Source organism: Anser brachyrhynchus, assembly GCF_964034855.1.
Source record: "Anser brachyrhynchus genome assembly, chromosome: 2".
NCBI lineage: Eukaryota > Metazoa > Chordata > Aves > Anseriformes > Anatidae > Anser > Anser brachyrhynchus.
This window is the reverse complement of record NC_137695.1, coordinates 52,840,394-52,858,625: the sequence shown is the minus strand read 5'-3', so window position 1 is coordinate 52,858,625 and position 18,232 is coordinate 52,840,394. Positions and strand designations below refer to the sequence as shown.

The window sequence follows — 18,232 nt, the reverse complement described above, 5'->3', positions numbered from 1 at the left end:
CCCCTCCTACAAGCAAGCAAGTGCCATGCACCATTCCCCTGAGAGGAGCTCCCTGCTGGGGCACATGGGGAGGTTTGCTCTGGTTGCTGAGCCTGGTCTGCAGGAGAGACCCTCCCTCTCTTCAGGACATTGCCTGAGCTCTTCCACCAGCACTGAGCTTGCATGCAAAAAATGTATACTGATAACTTAAAAAGACAACATCAATGATCGGAGTCACAGCAATAAAAGTGAAGTGCATGGCTGCTGCCAGGCTTCTTTCTCGCTCCTTGGTGTTCTGGCTCCAGCATTCAAGCAATAGATTTAAATATAAAACAGATCATTAACGGCTGGCTCAACATCTGCTAATATTATTTTCCTTGCATTGTCTGCGTGTCTTTGTTTATCTCAGTGTGCTACTTTGTTTTTCCCCTTTTATAATAAGGATCATTCCTTTATTTTAAAGCGCCACATCAATTTTCAATTGCTTGGGCTCTTGGAGCCTCCCACGCTTTGCCCACATGCTTGCACCGCACGAAGAGGTGGAGAAACAAAGCAAATGCGAAGCGTGGGATGATTGTTGCTTCAAAAAACAGTAATTAAGAATCTGTTAGAAAAATAACAACTGAGTTTAATAAGAGCTTAACTTAGCTGCGTGAGCTGGACAGAGAGAGACTCCTGGGCTGTTTCATAGAAACCAAACAGCTCGACTCTTCAGGAGACTTTCAAGTGACATTGAAGTGGATTCATAAAACTCCAGTAAGAGGCATTGTTCTTATTTCTATTGCAGAGATGATTTGCCTTTTTTTTTTTTAAAGAAAAAAAAAAGAAGGAGAAATTATAATAATCAGCTTTGTAATGAAAATTCAAATGCAAAAAAGTGAAAATTTTAGTATAAGATCCTCCCTTACACTAAGATAGCTGATTTATATCAACAAAATCCTGGGCAATTCTCACTTAAGCCCCAAAGCCTGTTGTTATTATACATATCCCTCTATCTCCATACCATTGTGCAGATGATACAATATGCAAAATCACCAGCTGTTCAGATATTCATGGAGTACTTAAGCTAAGTGAATTGAGGATGGAGTGTACATTTTTACCTTGAAATTCATCTATATTTCTTTTGTCCCTACTCTCCCAACTTCATACTTAAAGTTCATCACATTTATCCTGATGAAAAACAACTAAAGCAAGAAATTAGATTTGTAAATACCTACTGAGCATAACTTTCTGTGAAGCAGATGGACTTATAATATAGTATCGTATGACTACAACTGTCTTCTGCTTAAGGCTGCTCAAGAGGATCTCACTCTTTACTTTCCAAAGACAAGCAAAGGGTCCCTTTTAAGTAGTCTTTCCTTTTCCCTTCTCACAAGCAGAATCAAAAATCCCATTTCCTCTTGCTAGACCTCAAGAGGTCTTTAACCACACAAGAGAGCTTCTGGTTGTCCATTGTCCACATGAGTCCTCACCTCTAAATGAGCAGAGACAGGTCTTGCGGTGCTAACATGCTTGCTCCCTCCATCTCGGAGATAAATGCCAGAAAACAACTGTAAAACATGTCTAAATTCCCTTGCTGTATCCTCTGTTTCTTCAAAGGTCTCCCTCTCCCATGCCTGTTTTCATCTCTGATGCTTGCAGGGATTTCACTGGGACTGGTAGCAATTACTGCACATCTGCCCTAGGAGAATGCTCCCACCAGTGCAATTTAGACATGGGCTGCTTAGTATCACCCAGAGAGATCTGAACAGTGTTTCTCTATGGTAACATCTTAGTTGCCACTACTTTTAGGGGCCTTATGTTTGCAATATAGGTGAGAGGTGACCATAGTACGTTCATGGTGACTGTAAGTATAAAACAAAACTGCTTCACCCTGGCAGAGCTATTTCTTCTCTGTCAACTCTGTCGTGCTGAGGTTTTGCTTGGGAATATCACATTTCCAGAAGGTTTGATCAATAAATGTTGCCCCATGTTTTATGACAGCTGGTAGCCAGTTTATACCAGAGAAAAATGTAAGTTATATCACCCGGTATCTCAGGACGCGGACCCGAGGAGAAACGGACCACTTGCAAAATCCATCCCCGCAGTGACAAAATCTGGAACCATCTCTGGTGCTCACCCACACTTCGGCTTAAGGATGTATTGCAAGATTCTCCTTGGTGGTAACTTAAATATTACTTCATTAGGGTGAAATGTTAACACAGATTTAATGATAGTAGTTGCAGTAGTTCAGCAATGATAACTCAGTAGTCTGAAAATTTCCTTTGGGTATCTCACATGAAACACTGTAAAAGCTGAGGCACGTCATTCTCAGTATGAAGCAATAATTTGAAATACTGCAGATCCAGATGCTGACTTCCCACTGAATTTGTTGTAAATCACATGCATTTGTACTGTCTAAGTCTGGGCAAACAGCTCTCACCCGAGGAAATGAGTTATGCTTAAATCTGCATAAACAAACCCACACACCACGCTTATTTCACTACATAGACGTCCACTCCTAAATGCAGGTGAGGAGATCAGATTGCCAGTTTCCCCACACAAAGACTAGAAAAAGACACCTTGCATCACTGCGGAAAGGCAGGACGTCTCCACTGTGGTCCTTCAGCTGTCACCCATCTGTTTGGTGTTTCATCATTTGCATTCACACAGAAAATTCTTTTGTGTCAGGAACACTGGCTTTCTGCAGGCAACTTACAAAGCACCTAGCATGCATTTGGACAATGAATAGAAATGTAGGATGAGATTCATTCCTCCATGAAGGGGGTGTTGGAGAAGGGGCTTTGGAGATCAGGTGGATCTCAAGCTGTCGGAGCCCATTACTCACATGAGCAGACCCCATGAAATAACATCAGAAGCTGGGGTCTACCACACTCTCCCCTCTGCTCCAGGGCTGCCAGATGCTTCAACACATGACAAAACCAAGGACAAGACACCATTTTGCTTCTGCACATCTTCAGTGCTTCTCTCATGTTTTAAATCAACTTTTGACTTCTGTCCAAATGCAGCTAACTGGGAGGAAAAGGAAACCTTGAACTGCTTTACAAACATGTGAATATAGGTTATTAATAAACGCAGTCTGTGTGATATTATATGGTAAATGAACTTATATAATTCACAAATTTTCAATCTTTTTTTAAACTAATGGGATTGAGTTTTGGGGTAAACATTTATTATTGTTATTATTATTATTATTATTATTATTATTATTATTATTATTATTATTATTATTATTACTATCTGAAAACTAATAATAATTTAGCTACATCATCCACACCAAATTCATTCTGGCTCAGCACAGTCCGACTTCTCATGTACCAGCTGTTGATAATTTTTCAGCAACCAACTTGGAATACTATCTGAACTTCAAAAAAATAATCTGTTTCAAAAACATGTGAAAGCCTTCAGCATGCAAATAATTGAGAGCTCCTGGAAGAAGAAATTCAAAGGTCCTAGTTCTTTCTACTGCTTTGAACTGAGGATGTATGTTCCATACTGCTGGATCTGTGGGTCTTCCTGAATGAGCTCCCATGAAGCAGATGACTGTCTGTCAAGCTCTTCTGGCTTTTCATAAATGTATCATTTGTCATTGTAGCAAAGAACTTTAGAAAAAAATATTGTTGTACGGAAATAAACTTCATTACTTTTGCCACCAGCCAGGTAGATGGAGAAGTTTAAGTCTAAAACCCCACAGAGGTTTCCTGAAAACCTGAGCCTGCTATGTCTACAGGCCACTTTTGCAGGGAGGTACAGACTTGATCTGATGTATCACTGTTCTCACATACATTTATTTTCTCATTTGGGTTGATTCTCTGGGGTTTGGCACATGCTAGTGTGACCACATGGTTCCTGACTGGCTTGGAGTGCAGTCAGATCGAGCTCCAGTCTGCCTGCAAAATGCTGTGTAGACATAGCCTTTGATGTGTTCCTGAGCCAGATGTAGCACTTTCTAGCATAAGGAATGTGGAATAACAAGTTTTATGACATCTGGCAGTGCAAATGTTACCCCAGATTGAATATTGGTTCCTATCCAAAATGATAATCTCTCTCTTTGTGGGCTGAACATATTTAGGGTCTATATCTCAAATGCCCAAGTGTTTTCCTCACAGCTTGTGCTTGCCCATGAAAAATAGATGGTGTCTTGCATGTATGTGCATGCAAAAGTTTGATTTGCAGGTGGAAATGAACTATCCCTAATAGATGTGAAAAATGAGAAAAATGAAGAACCACAGAGAATCTGCTATTCTCATGTTAAAGGTCTTATAAATAAAACAAAGGAAAGAAGTGGCAGCATATGCAATACGGCTGTTTATTGTCCCCGAGTTAAGGAATGTTTTCTTGACTGAACAATGTCTCTGCCAAATGACTCATGAAGAGCTTTGTTGTGGCAGAAGTTGAAGTCAAGGAAAATCTGTATTGTTACAGGCATTTTGATCTGTCATGGACTGTTTCTGCAGAGTGACTGGACTTTGTGCTCTACAGTGAAGTACATATGTCAACGCTTGCTAGTTGATGCAGGCTAGGGAAGCAGAAAGATAATAGCAGAGCTGTGAAAGCTTTGGGGAAAGAAGTTGAGTGGGGAGAATCTGTACGTGATGTCTGTGGGACTTGTGGGCACACAGCAGCTCCAAAAAAACAGACACTGATGGTGGTACTTCTATATTGAGTCAGCAGCTGAGCTGCAGGCACAAAAAAAAAAAAAAAAAAAAAAAAAAAAAGGAGTTTTGGAGGGATCTGGCAGTCTGTTCTCATTTGTCCTCCTCAAATGTGTGACAGAAGACATCTAAGCACATGCCTATCGTACAGTAAGACTGGTCAGAAGGCAAAGCCGAGGCATGCAGAATTTGCTAATATCTCCAGCGTAACTTTTCTGTTCTCAGACATTAGTGCATGATCCCACCAACTTTCAGCAGAAAGCCATGCAGGATGCTGGGGTGCTGACATGAAAGGGGTGATGCCAAAAATCAAGTCAGTCAGGAAATTCTACTCTTGCTGTCTTGGATTTTCATGGAAAGCTGCAATCATCCAGATGTAGAAATGACAGTGTAGACACCACTGGGATAGGTACCCAGGAAAATCTGGGAATCGATCAGATGTAGCATCTTGTCCTCAAAGTGCTGTGTCATGTGAGCACTGATAACTCTCATCCTGCTGATTAAGTGCACAGGCACAAAGGGTACCCCACTGCCCCTCCCAAACTCAACAGCTGCTACTTGGAAGAGGCTTTTTTTCCTCCATAATTGGTATTAGATGATGATGGTGCCACGGGCTTTGAAATATTGGAAGCCAGCACTGATCACGCTTACAGATAGCTGAACAATGCAGTGCAATGTAAACTAGGCAAACAAATCCATCAGGGTTGCCAGAGAAGGCAGAGAAAAGCTCTAATCTTCTAGAAGCAGCTGTTGGCCAAGCTGACATTGAAAGGCATTATTTTTAAAATGAAAGCTTCTGTGCGGGTGATGAAAGCTGCTGGATTTCTTGCTTTGGACTGGAAGCACTTGTCAGTAGCCCAGACAGAGATCAAAATCATTGAATGCTGCAGAGCAAGAGTGATAAGCAGGACCCTCCCCAGTGGGTAATGGATTCCTGTCCATGCTAGGACATGGCGGGGTTTGCCAGGAATAACTGCTTTCTGACAGCAGCAGAGTGCCCACCCAGGTGAACAGCCGCTGACAGCTCTTTATTTCAGAAGTGCTTGGTGAGACTCAGCCCTCCTTTCCTTGACATGCCCTTTGGTGTTGAGAGGGGTGCAGGAGCCAGTGAATCCCAGTGGGTCTGAGGTGATGGCTCAGTGGCACTGAGGGGACAGCCTGGATGCAGGGGACAGCATCCCAGAGCTGGGGCAGGACAGCCAAGAGTCCTGTGCTCAGTGCTGGTGTAGATCTTGTCAAGATGCAAGCAAAACCTGCCTGGGGGAGATGTGAGCAAAACCTTCCTGGGGGGGATACAGCCTGTGGCATCAAACAAGTGGTGCACGTTCTGCTCATGTAAACCAAGCTACGTCAGTCAAGGCTGCTTTATTCTAGGACAAGTGAGTCAAACCTAAGACTTTTGCCAGTATAATAAAGTTCCAGGAAAAAGCCCACACCCTTAAATTACAAGATCATGCTGGCAAGTGTTTTTAGAGTCCTAATCTTAGTGTTTGAAACGTTCAGGAGAGAGAGAGAGAGAGAAAGAGGGAATGATTTCATTTATGAGGATAACATTATAACACTGTTAACATCAATAACCACGTGGTTTTCATCCAGGACGAGGTGATACAGTTCAAAAGTGAAAGCGTAAAAACAAGATTTCCCATGTGTACGATGCTCTCAGGAGGTCGGTGGTAGGTTACCAAACAGCAGTAGCAGCAGGTAAAATGGTTGTGATTTGTATTGGTTTTAACAGCCTGCAGTGCCTGAGGGAAGCTACAAGGATCCCTATTTCTCTTTCGTGCACCGTGACTGCCAGAAAAATAAAAGCCACCCCTACCAGGATAAGTAGCATTATTACCCATTCTTCAGACGGGGACACTGAACCACAGAGGGGTTTGCTCGTAGTCACGGCAGGGTCACCAGGTGTTAGCAGAGACAGGGCCAGAAGCAGCAAGCAGACGTGATGCTGGAGGATGTCGGGTCTGTCGTGAGCAGCTAGCAGTCCCTTGGGCACATTGCACCTGATGGAACAGCAAACTTGGCTTAAGGCTTCCAGGCTGGGAGGCTGGAAGAAGAAAAATATCCAGGGCTAGGGCTAAGCCTACTCTCTGAAAGCAAACTGTCCATTGGGCACTGGTGTTGGTGGGTTACCTGGTAGAGCAAACAAGAGCAGAGGAGTGAGGAAAAAGTTTCATTATCCTCATTGCCAGAAAGTTGAAAGAATCAGACAGGAGACTTGTTTAGCTGCAAAGCCGTATAGACTGTATTGCCTAAATACATTTTGTTTTCCTGTTAAACTCCATTCATAAGAGTGACACGGAAACTAATAAAATCTACTGAGAACCACAATGATAATTTAGCACTCAGAACACGAGAGAGAGGAGCTATACCTGAGGATTTTGTGTACTGCTGTAACTTCTTCAAGGCTTGCCTGAAGTAGAGATACTTCTTCTGATGAGCTATAAGCCTGCACTGAAGGGTGTTTTTTCTACCACCTTTTTCTTCTGGACAACATCTACTGCCTGTCTTCTGAGGCTTTCCATACAAAGCTGCTGCCAGCCAGCTTTAAGGAGAGAAGTTAAAAGGCTCAGCAGGTAATGTAATGTTCTGTGAGATAAAATGAACCACCCCAGACTCTGTCACAGGTTACTTTTAAATGAGGTCTTTCCTTGATTTGCACTGGGATGTTGTGACTTCCATCACAACCTTGTCAATCAAATAAGATGTGTCAAGTTTTTTAAAACTGCATCTCTCAACAGACTTGTGTGGGTCTAATGTGTCAGTCAATGCACTACACTTCCAGATGAACCTGAACGGAGTGCCAAAGCATTAACATAACAAAACTTTCAACAGCTTTGTTCTTTCCTACTTGCTTTGGCCTCTTAAATTTTCCACAATTTTTTTGAAAATGAGTGCATTTTAAATGAATATTTGTAAAACAAATCCAATATTCTAATAGGAACATGTTAGTGTAAATGGTGAAAAACAGGTAGAAAAAAAAACATAAGGAAAGAAATGAAAACCAAAAACCAATCTAGTGTTGTGGAATGACTGTGTCCAGAATTGAGATTTATATAGTTATATTTTGTTTTTCAGTGTCTACCCTTTATCCTAATAGTCCCTGCCCAATGCTGCTGTGAGGTCAGGTTATACGTGGTTAAACAGCTGCTGTACTCCGACCAGAGGTGGAAGCATTTCCATGAAGGTCTGAAAAGAACTGGTGTACAGCATTTGTACAGCTCTTTGGGGATCTTCCTGGATGAAAGGCACTATTATGCGGGTAAGATCATTATCATTATCATGAAAAACCTTCTCAAGGAAGCAATTCCACCTTCTGCTTCTGACACCTCATTTCTCTGTTGTCTCAGGAGCCTCTTTTGTATCTCCTAGGAGTGTCAGTTCACATCTTAATCTCTTTGTATGTAATCTCATTACAGATAATCCCATTTGCTGGAGATGTCAGTACTTCTCCACTATGTGAGGAAGGATTTCCACTTGGCTCATTTTGTAACTGATCCTGGCTACATTCACTGTACAAAATAGACTGGCTGTAGCTGGAATCTCCCTTATGTTAAGTTTGCTGTGGGCAGAGAAATTCAAGGGGACAGGGAAAGAAAGAAAAGAAAAGAAAAGAAAAAAGAAAAAAGAAAAAGGAAAAGAAAAGAAAAGAAAAAAGAAAAAAGAAAAAAGAAAAAAGAAAAAAGAAAAAAGAAAAAAGAAAAAAGAAAAAAGAAAAAAGAAAAAAGAAAAAAGAAAAAAGAAAAAAGAAAAAAGAAAAAAGAAAAAAGAAAAAAGAAAAAAGAAAAAAGAAAAAAGAAAAAAGAAAAAAGAAAAAAGAAGGAAGGAAGGAAGGAAGGAAGGAAGGAAGGAAGGAAGGAAGGAAGGAAGGAAGGAAGGAAGGAAGGAAGGAAGGAAGGAAGGAAGGAAGGAAGGAAGAGAAAAAAATTTAAAGGAAAGAAGAAAGAGAGCCCTTTCTGCCAATAAAGCCTAGTGAATTTTTCCCTCCATCTCATTGTTTACCTGAGACAGGATTTTTCCCTTCAACAAAAAAGAGCAGAAAGGTTTATAAAACATATTTATTAATACAATAAATCTGGAAATGACTTTCACAGCCATTCGCTTTCAGTCATGTCTGCTTGGTAAAGGCAGATGCACTGTGATCTTTCCTCACTTAGGTTTCTTGCCTTTTAGTAACTCTTGTCAATTAGGGAGGATATAGTCTACTCTCAATTCATTAAGTGCACCACAATTGTCAGTTAGTGACAGGCTCGGGGGAGGCCAGGACTAAGCAAACATGGAAGATAAATTATACTAGAAGAGCACTGTTTGAAGAATAATGGGACCTTCTTTGTATAACACATTTACCCTTAAAATCTTGAGTAAGGTACTCTTGTTGATAAAAGTCCAAAACCTCATATTTTTAAAGAGAAGAGTGGAGGGGAAAAAAAAAAAAAAAAAAAAAAAAGCAGTCACTCTCCTTTGACGGTTTGAAAAAAGAAAAGATGTTTGTACCACTCACTGACTGGCTAATGAATAATCAGATTTCACAGCTTGAGTGCTGGGGTGGTAATTTGGTTGCACGCCATGCTCCAAATCCATGGAATAGTGCTTCATTAATGTGAAGACCTGTATAATCAAACAATTAGCAGTCTCTCTGCTGCTAAAGCAGCTTTTCATCAGCATATATACTTCGTTGTAAGATGAGTCTCAAATTATTGGATCTGACAGCAACTAGTCTTTTACTATATCACAGCAGTAGTAAAGTAGGGTGGACAGACATTCATTTTTAATCCATTTCTACATCTGCAAAAGGTTCATTCTGTTCATGCCACATGACATATCTTACTGTTATGGACAAGGTGAGGGTGTTATAGGTGAACTGAAATTTCATTTAAATAAGTAAATCACAGATTAGATTTTTTTTTTTTTAAACAGAATGTGCAAGTGTTGTAAATTACCAGTGATATGTTGCTACTTCTCACTTCACTTATCTTTCAGAAAGTAGGAAGAGACTTCTGTCTGTATTCCACTGCCTGAATGTCACCCTCTTGCCTTCCATGTACAGGATTTAGCCATACAGGCAGAAAGAAGTGCCACAGATTTCAACTCTTTTTCTACACATTGATATTTGATACTGCTGAAGTCCAAGGGCAGCTACCGTCTGCTCCCCATTTCATTTGAAAACAGCAGAGCTGGGGCAGAGGAGACAGAAAAAGATGAGTCCATACTGCAACAATCATCTTCATACACAGGTATGAGTCTCCCACTTGCGTCAAGCTCAGAGAGCCCTGGTGCACATTGTGTCTTATGGCACTCACCATCACACCAGCTTGGATCTGGTTGGCACCTTCCAGGGGACAAGAGCATCGATATGGGCCTGAGCCAAATTCTCCCGTGCCTGCTACCACCAGACTGGTGGGCAATGGTGGTGTTCACTGGGTGGACAGGGTAATGCATAGGATCATACTAATCTGGCAAAGTATAGAGAAGAATGAAATGTTTTGTCAGTTCTGTGGGAAAATATCCATTCCCATGCTTTAATTATAGACAGTTTCCCTCATATTAGCAAATAAGGCTTAGCATTATTTATCTATTTACATGCTACATGGCTTTTTTGTTTCCTTGCATTATTGCCTTCATTGTTCTGGAAATCAGCTGAACGTCAGTGGTATTTTTCCTTCCATGGATCAGCAGAAGATCGATGCTAAGAGTACTGGAAATATCTAGTGGGAGCTATAGAGCTTGGTAGCTCAAAGTGCCTGTTAGTCTGCCCTGCCTGAATATGTGTTTTCTAAATATCAGAGGTAGAAGTGATGGGGAGTTGAGGTTTAACCAAGAGAAGGTTTTCTCCAAGAGTGATCCTAAAAGCTGTCCATTTCAGACAAGGTGAAAGAAGAGGTCTCCTGGATTCAATAGCGCTATAAGTCTAATAATATCAACTTGAGAAGAATGTGTTGCAGAAGTCATCTTGTTTGCTATATCAGAAACAGAGAGATGAAAACTGGAGAAGACCAAAATATCCTTCAACGTGACTACCCAGTTGTCAGCAAGAGCTATGACATACTAGCATGTCATCACCTTTAATACAGATGGTGTCCGCCAGCATTTTCACTGAGGCTGTGCTCTCCTTTTGGGTACCCAAAGACTCTGCAGTCACTGAATGGTCCTGCACTGAAGGTCTGTAGTGCTTTAGTGGGTATTTGTTGACTGGGGACTTACTGTCAAGTGCCCAGGCAAACAAAGGTCAAGATCCAGCAAAGGCTCCAGTCCCTACTCCTTGCCTGTACGTGCTGTCACAGAGTCAGCCCTAGGGTCAAAATAGGCACAGTTTCTACAGAAATGAAACTTGAATCAAACAGGCAAGTAATATATATATATATATATTTTAACAGTATGATGTATCTTTATGCTTTTCTCCTTTCCAGTGCCCACCAAATATCTCTTCAACACAGGCTGTGCCTCTGCCATTGTATGCACCCAAACACATACAGCATCTTTTAAGATCTGCACAAGTTAAGGAAAATTTCATGTCACTGGGTTGGCTGATGTGAGAGACCTAAAGTCTAGATTTCAAAATAAAATATAAAAAGCTTTCTCCACCTGTATGGCACTGCGGAGCCCACCTAGTCACCTCCCTTTCAGAGCTGCCATCCTCTCTGTGCCTACAGCTCTCCAATGCTTTTGTAATCTTACTCTTAAGCCATTTACTTGATGTCAGGTTCCCCCTACCTCCCTGTAAACCCTCAGGGAAAAAAAAATTGAAAAAAAATCCAAACCCACAGAAAGAAATAGGTAGGAATTTACTAAGTAGCGAGGCACTAACTCTACCTTCTCCTAGCTTTTGGAAATAGCAGGTGGCCCAATGTAACAGGAGACACAACCCCTGCTAGTGTACCCCAGGACTTCTGGAGGAAAGCAAAACCAGTACGATGCACACACTGTCATAATTTCTATTTCAGGCTTTGCCTTTCCTTCAGATATCAACATACACTGCAAGTGTGAGACCCTGTGTATATTCAAGTAATACATCTATGAATTTATAGTGTAATATTACACACACAGAGCTACCCTTTTTAACTACACATTTTTACCATAATGGGTATTTTTCAGCTATGAATTCTTTAGCTGTAAAACTCCTTTTCTTGCATGATAACCCTGCCTCTGTCATATCTCATGACCCAGTCCCTCAGACTCTGTTGTGTGCATTCAAGTACAAGTGCCTGTGCTGGTGGGACTGTTGGAATAAGAAAAACAAAATTCAATAGCAGTATAGAGGCAAATAGGATTAAATAAAAAATGTAGGTGTTGCAGAAATAGGGCCAAAAGAGATGGAAATATTAGTACAGTGATACAAAAGATACGGCTACATGAAACTTGGATTGTAAATACGTAAATGTATATATGTAAAGAAAAATCAGTCACAGTCTATTGTAGACTAATCACAATAAACACAACAGCTCTAAATAAATGTGGTCCGATACTCATACTAAATGAATTTCATTTGTTTTTTATTTATAAACAATGTTGTTAGTTTCAGGACTAATTATTTAAACTCTTCCAATTCAAACTAAAAAAAAAAATCGTATAAAGATATTTATTTCACCCTATTTTTGAAAACAGTTTAGTTTTCCTTTTTTTTTTTTTTTGTAGCATGAAACTTGTGTTTTAACGAATCACTGCCATGGGCTAACCCAGATCTGAATCCAGAAAATGCTCTCAACATTATCCTTCTCTGTTCACATATATTTGAAGTAAATTACATCAAATTGTATTTGAAATACCAAACTGGCATTAATGGAAGCTTTTTTTGCTCCAGGCACCATTTTAAAATAGATGAGCATAAAAATGCAGTCTGCATCATTAAGTTTATATGAAACTAGTGAGAATAAAAATCACCATGTAAGTTCTAATAAGATGTGTTTTTCATTCCAGTTTAATAACCCAAGACTATATTCATCTTCCAGTATAATAAATACACTGAAAGGAATTCATTCTTTTGTGGTTTTTAACATGTTGAGGGTTTCAGAAGATGGAGTTTTCTGGGAAGCTGGGTGAAGAAAATTCTTTAATATGGCAGTGCAGAGTATTATTATCATAAATAATTAATGTGCACAGCAGAAGAAAGCCTAGCTTCATTAATAATTCTTATTTTTAGTTGGCATAAGCTAGAGGTGCTGTATCTTCTTTCATCCGATCTATGTCAATTTCCCTGATTTTAATTTACTAGATGTTAAAATTTTAAAGGTATGCTACATTTTGCAATGGATTTTTGTTTGTGACTTTGCATTAATATCCTACTGCTAATTCTTACCCGTTGAGATATTTTTAGTAAAAAGTGAAAAAGGAAGAAAAGAAAAAATACTAGTAACCAGGCAAGGTAGAGTGGGCATCAGTGTCAGCTCCTTTCATCTTTCATTTCCCTTTGGGACCAGTTAAGATGCTTCTTTGATTAGGACCTCAGGAAATATTAAAAAGCTCTTCTGTGAATTTAAACTCATCAAACTTGTCTGGGTTTATTTTTTTGAATGCAGAGATAATTCACCTCCCACATTTCAAGAACACAGGTTCCCTCCAACCCCACCACACTCCTCTGATCAGCTAAGTCACTTGTCAACATCGCTGAATATCTCCTAACAAATGTTAGTGCTTCATTAATGCAGCATCTGAGCAGGAGCAGCTCCTAAACGCTCCTTATTAGCACAAATGAGGAAATAAAGATGACACTATAGATGGCACCCAGGCTGCATGCCGCAAGACAAGTGCAGGTACTGCTGGATTAAGACAAAGGAGAGTGATTTGACACCTGAAGAGAAAACACAGAGCAGAGGAAACCATTTTGTCTTGTTGCAAAATGCACGAGGGAGAGAGACTGGGACTCTGATTTAAACTTTGGAAACATCAAAACCAGGGAGATGCAATGTTAACCTGTGTTATGCCTGTTAAGTGCATTTGCAAATATTCTTGTTAATCAAATATGAAAGCTGCTTGAGAAGTTTTGTTTTTTCACCCTCTTAAGCATTTTGAAGAGAAATGTGTGGTTTTTTTTGTTTTGTTTTGTTTGTTTTCTGAACTGTATTGAGCTTCTTGGGAAAAAGTAAGTAACAAGCACTGTTCTCCTGATTTTTGTACTCTTTCCTCCTTTGTAACTGTTTACTTTATTTTATTTTTCTCGAGACCAAAAGAAAAATATATAAATGGGGAGGTGAGGAAAACTAAGAAAATAGACACTGCAGAAAACATAGGAGAAAGGAGCGCCCTATGAAAGCTATAACCTTGAGGTGGGGGGAGAAGGAAGCTGACAAAATGCAAAATAAATCAACTTGCTCTTGGGGAAAAGGTCATTTTAACCTTGTTTATTTTTGGATGAAAGTTTTCAGCTAGTAGCAATACTCCTAGCATCTAAAGTAGCCCAGGTCATCATATCAGCTCTGTATCATGGCATCTTCCATCAGGCATTGATATTCCTTAGACAATCAATGTCTCTTTAAGAGTTCCACAGCTTTTTCCTATGTTGGTTCATCTTATTTATCTTCAAGTTGTGCTGTTGCTCACCCACCTGTGTCCCATTGTGTCTTGGAGAGCCAGTCTGGGTGAAACTGAGGAGTTATGTTACCATAAGGGAAGTGCTGATGCCGCTGTGCATATGTACACATACACACACGTGTACACACACAGCCAGCAAAAACTCATGATGTTACCAAACCCGTATACATGAATTTTGAAGATGGTAGAAAGACTAATTTAGGCATGGCCTGAAAACCTCTTCCCTCTGTTGCTTGGGCATGACCTCCTAAGTGGCCTTCAGGAGAGCCATGCCAAGGTCTGCAGCATCTGGCCGCTGTGAACTGGGGCCCGGGCACTCCTGGTGTGCCAGGAGGGGACACAGAGTCACCAAAAAGCCCCTGGGAAGACCTGCTTAGAAAAGGTCATTCATGTCTATTGTGAATAAGGTGAAAGACCTACTACCCATAAGGGTGCTGCTTTTGTTAGACTTCAAGTCTATCTTTAAGTCACTTAGTTAAAATTGTTTATTTATTTATATTTATATTTATTTATATTTTTATTATTATTTTTTATGTATTTATTTTTCCCTAATTCTCTCTCCTTTCAGGCAAATAGTCTGGTTGCACCATTTCATAATGGCATTGCATTGTGTATGTGGCAACTTTCTTTCTTAGATTTCAGGGTCCTTTAGAAAGCTGATGGGCTGTGATTTTGCTGCAATTTTGTTTCTGTGGGAAGGACTGTTAAGAGGTGACATTCCTACATTTTCTTTGTGCATTTGCTATGAAAAGGGAGGAAAGTGGCAAAACTTGGTGTTCCAAGAACTGCATACTTACAAATCAGCAAATGCAGCCCAATTGTACAGTAGGTGAAAAACATGGACTTGCATGCTAAAATCTGCACTAAAAGAGGCGTTTTCTTGATTTCTCTATTTCCTATTAATCCTCTGTGACAATGGTTTATTTTGCAGGAAAATATGCAAATACCTTAATCTGGTAAACCAGTACGACTGTCTAAGTGTGCCTCTCTTTGCTGTATGTTGACAAACACTTGTTTAGGAGGAACAGTACTAGCAAGATAAATTTCTGAGTGCAAAATCAGAATCACTACAGAAATATGTTGTAGCCCTTTGAAATAAACAGAGGTATGGACAGTGAGGACCAGTTTCTCATAATAATACATTTTCATCTCCTCTGAAATGTCATTTCTTAGTAGATGAGTAGATGAAGGAATTGGGGATCTTTTCCTGCTTTTTTCTGTACCCACATCATGAAAAAAAGACCTAATTTCGGAGGTCTGTTGTCACTTTTCTTTATTTTACACATTAATTATATAGCATCAGCTGTTGGAACAATACTTCTGAAATACTCCTGTAAATGTTGAAACTGTATCTGCAGAGACTCTTTTGATTCTTTGTAACATCCTAATTTGAAGAGTGATTTAAGAACTGATTGGCAGTTGGCAAAAAATGAATGATAATGAACTCATTTTGATAGAGATGGACCAGATACGATGCCGGCTGTCGAAACTTTTCAAAGCTGGTTTCTCTCCAGCAAATATGATCCTGCAGGCTCTGTCCATCTGCCTGCAAGAAACGAGACATTCACATTCTGTGGGAAATGTTTTTGAGAAAACAGTACTGAGAATTATTGATTTTGCCTTCGCTCGTCACCCTCAGAGAGGAAACTGGACATTGTTAAACACAATTGCACAGCAACAGTGCTGAACAAGTTTGCTTCTTTTCTTTTCTTTTCTTTTCTTTTCTTTTCTTTTCTTTTCTTTTCTTTTCTTTTCTTTTCTTTTCTTTTCTTTTCTTTTCTTTTCTTTTCTTTTCTTTTCTTTTCTTTTCTTTTCTTTTCTTTTCTTTTCTTTTCTTTTCTTTTCTTTTCTTTTCTTTTCTTTTCTTCTCTTCTCTTCTCTTCTCTTCTCTTCTCTTCTCTTCTCTTCTCTTCTCTTCTCTTCTCTTCTCTTCTCTTCTCTTCTCTTCTCTTCTCTTCTCTTCTCTTCTCTTCTCTTCTCTTCTCTTCTCTTCTCTTCTCTTCTCTTCTCTTCTCTTCTCTTCTCTTCTCTTCTCTTCTCTTCTCTTCTCTTCTCTTCTCTTCTCTTCTCTTTTACAGAGCAATGAGGAGTACATGTTTTTCAGGCAGAGCAGCTCCTTGAGCAGGGAGAAGCTTTCCCTGTTGCAGAGCTTCTTGTGGTGACCTGGAGATACTGCTTACAAGGACAGTTTAATTCTGGCCTCACCTGAATTTTCAACAGTGCAAACTGAGCCACAGCCACCGCATGAAACAGCTGAAGTGAAAAACTACGCCAGCTGTTCAGCCTCTCCAGTTGCTCTCCTGTTGTAGGAAATTAAAATAGTTCTGAGACTTGATGAAAACAATGTGAATTCACCCAAGATGCAACTTCTGGGGATAGGCTCTTCCTCACCCAAAGCACTCTGGCCACCCTCAGTAAAGTCCAACCTCAGTCTTGAAGGATGTTCTCAGATGAATTGCCCACCCTTGCACAGCCTTGCTGATAAATTTTTAATCAGTAGCATTGAAACAAAGGCAATAAGGCGACTCTCTCAGTATTTACCAAACAGTGTGTGGCTAACCCCCCTGCCTTATCCCAGCTCACAGACATGATGAGAGTCACAAATATCTACTGTAGAAGCATTAAGCTCCCTGGCAGGTTTTGCTCTGGTGTGTATTACTGCGGTCATGCCACCCACATTAGTAATACATGGTGTTACAGTTGCACGTGTACAAAACAAAGCAGAGGGGAAGTACCTCTTCATATAATGATGAATTCAGGGCTCCTTCAGGCATTAATTAAAAAACTTGGCTCATTTCTGTCCCTTTATATGATCAGAATGATGTAAATAAGAACCTTATAGAAAAGCTTTTAAAATTAACTTTAAAAAAAGGCTATATTTTCACAGTATAACAAAGCAGGGAATACCTAAATCTTCAGCTTCACATTTCAACATGCAGCCACTGAGATCACCTGAGATCTTCCCATTGCAGTGAAGGACCAAGCATGTTTCTCGTGTGTTTGTGAAGCAGGAGGCCAGCAGAAGACTCAGACCTGCCTTTATGCAGAGTGATAACAGCCCTGCAAGAGGCAGCAGTCTGTGTGGAGGGTTGTGGGCTGATTCTTCTGAGCGTGTTCAGCAGGCCAAATTCTCTCAATTAGGCCCATGTAAGAAATAGAGAAAGGATGTTTCTGTGAGTGGACTAACAGTCTACACCTTAGCATGCCTGGATTGCAGTCCTGCTCCAGCCTGTGTGGCCTTGGGGCATGTCTTGAATAGGAGATCCTTAATGGGATTCAGTTCATAGCACTGAGGGCAGAGCTCTGCTACTAGCTAGTTCCCAAGATCATGAAAATGAGACCCTACCTCCTCAATCTCTATATTTTGTTCCAAACACTTTATTGCCTGTGAAACTCTCTGAGTTGTGCCACAGATAGAGATAAAGGAGTTTAAGTCAACCAGCAGCTTTTGAAGCAGAGACTGTGAAGCTAAAACCACCCAATTACAACCAAAAAGCTAGGGTATAATATCATGATTTATTACTCATATTTGTAGTAGCTCCTTAAGGACTCAGCAAAGAGTTGGGCCTTTTTGTGTTTTAGTCACATGTGGGTGTCCTAAAAGCTATCGGAAGACACATTGCTTGTCCCAAGGAATTAACTAGGCTGTTGCTAACACTTTCATTCCTGTGTTCCTGCTGCTCACGTGTGCATGGAAAAAGCACTCAGGCTTTATTTAGCCATGCCTTTGAGGGGCAATACCTGCTCAGGTGTTTTCCAGGGTGTCAGTTTAATGTGAGCAAAAACATAGCATGGTCCCACAAAATATATACGCTCCTCATCACTGCAAAGTGTCAGCCCTCAGCACAGAAGGCACCATGCTGTGCAGGGGCAAGTGTGCTCCCATCTCAGCGGCTGCCTCTTCAAAAGTATTTCCACCACCCCATCACCTCCTGCTTCTTCAGCGCCTGTTGTAGCACAGGATATGCACTAGTCACTAACTGGGCTGCAGATCAGAAGCCTGCTAAGATTTTTTATTATTATTATAGTTTATACAAGAGGGGGTATAGTATCAATGTTTTCCAGGGAAAACC

General features: G+C 40.3%; 1 long non-coding RNA gene across 1 annotated transcript in view; it reads left to right on the top strand.

The window, feature by feature from the left end:
• Positions 1-12,420, top strand: part of LOC308188651 — a 30,003-nt gene extending 17,583 nt beyond the window's left edge. The window contains exons 2-3 of the long non-coding RNA XR_013945665.1: positions 7,713-7,896; positions 9,682-12,420. This is a non-coding gene — a long non-coding RNA (uncharacterized lncRNA). The remainder of the gene's footprint in view (positions 1-7,712; positions 7,897-9,681) is intronic.
• Positions 12,421-18,232: the final 5,812 nt, after the last annotated feature.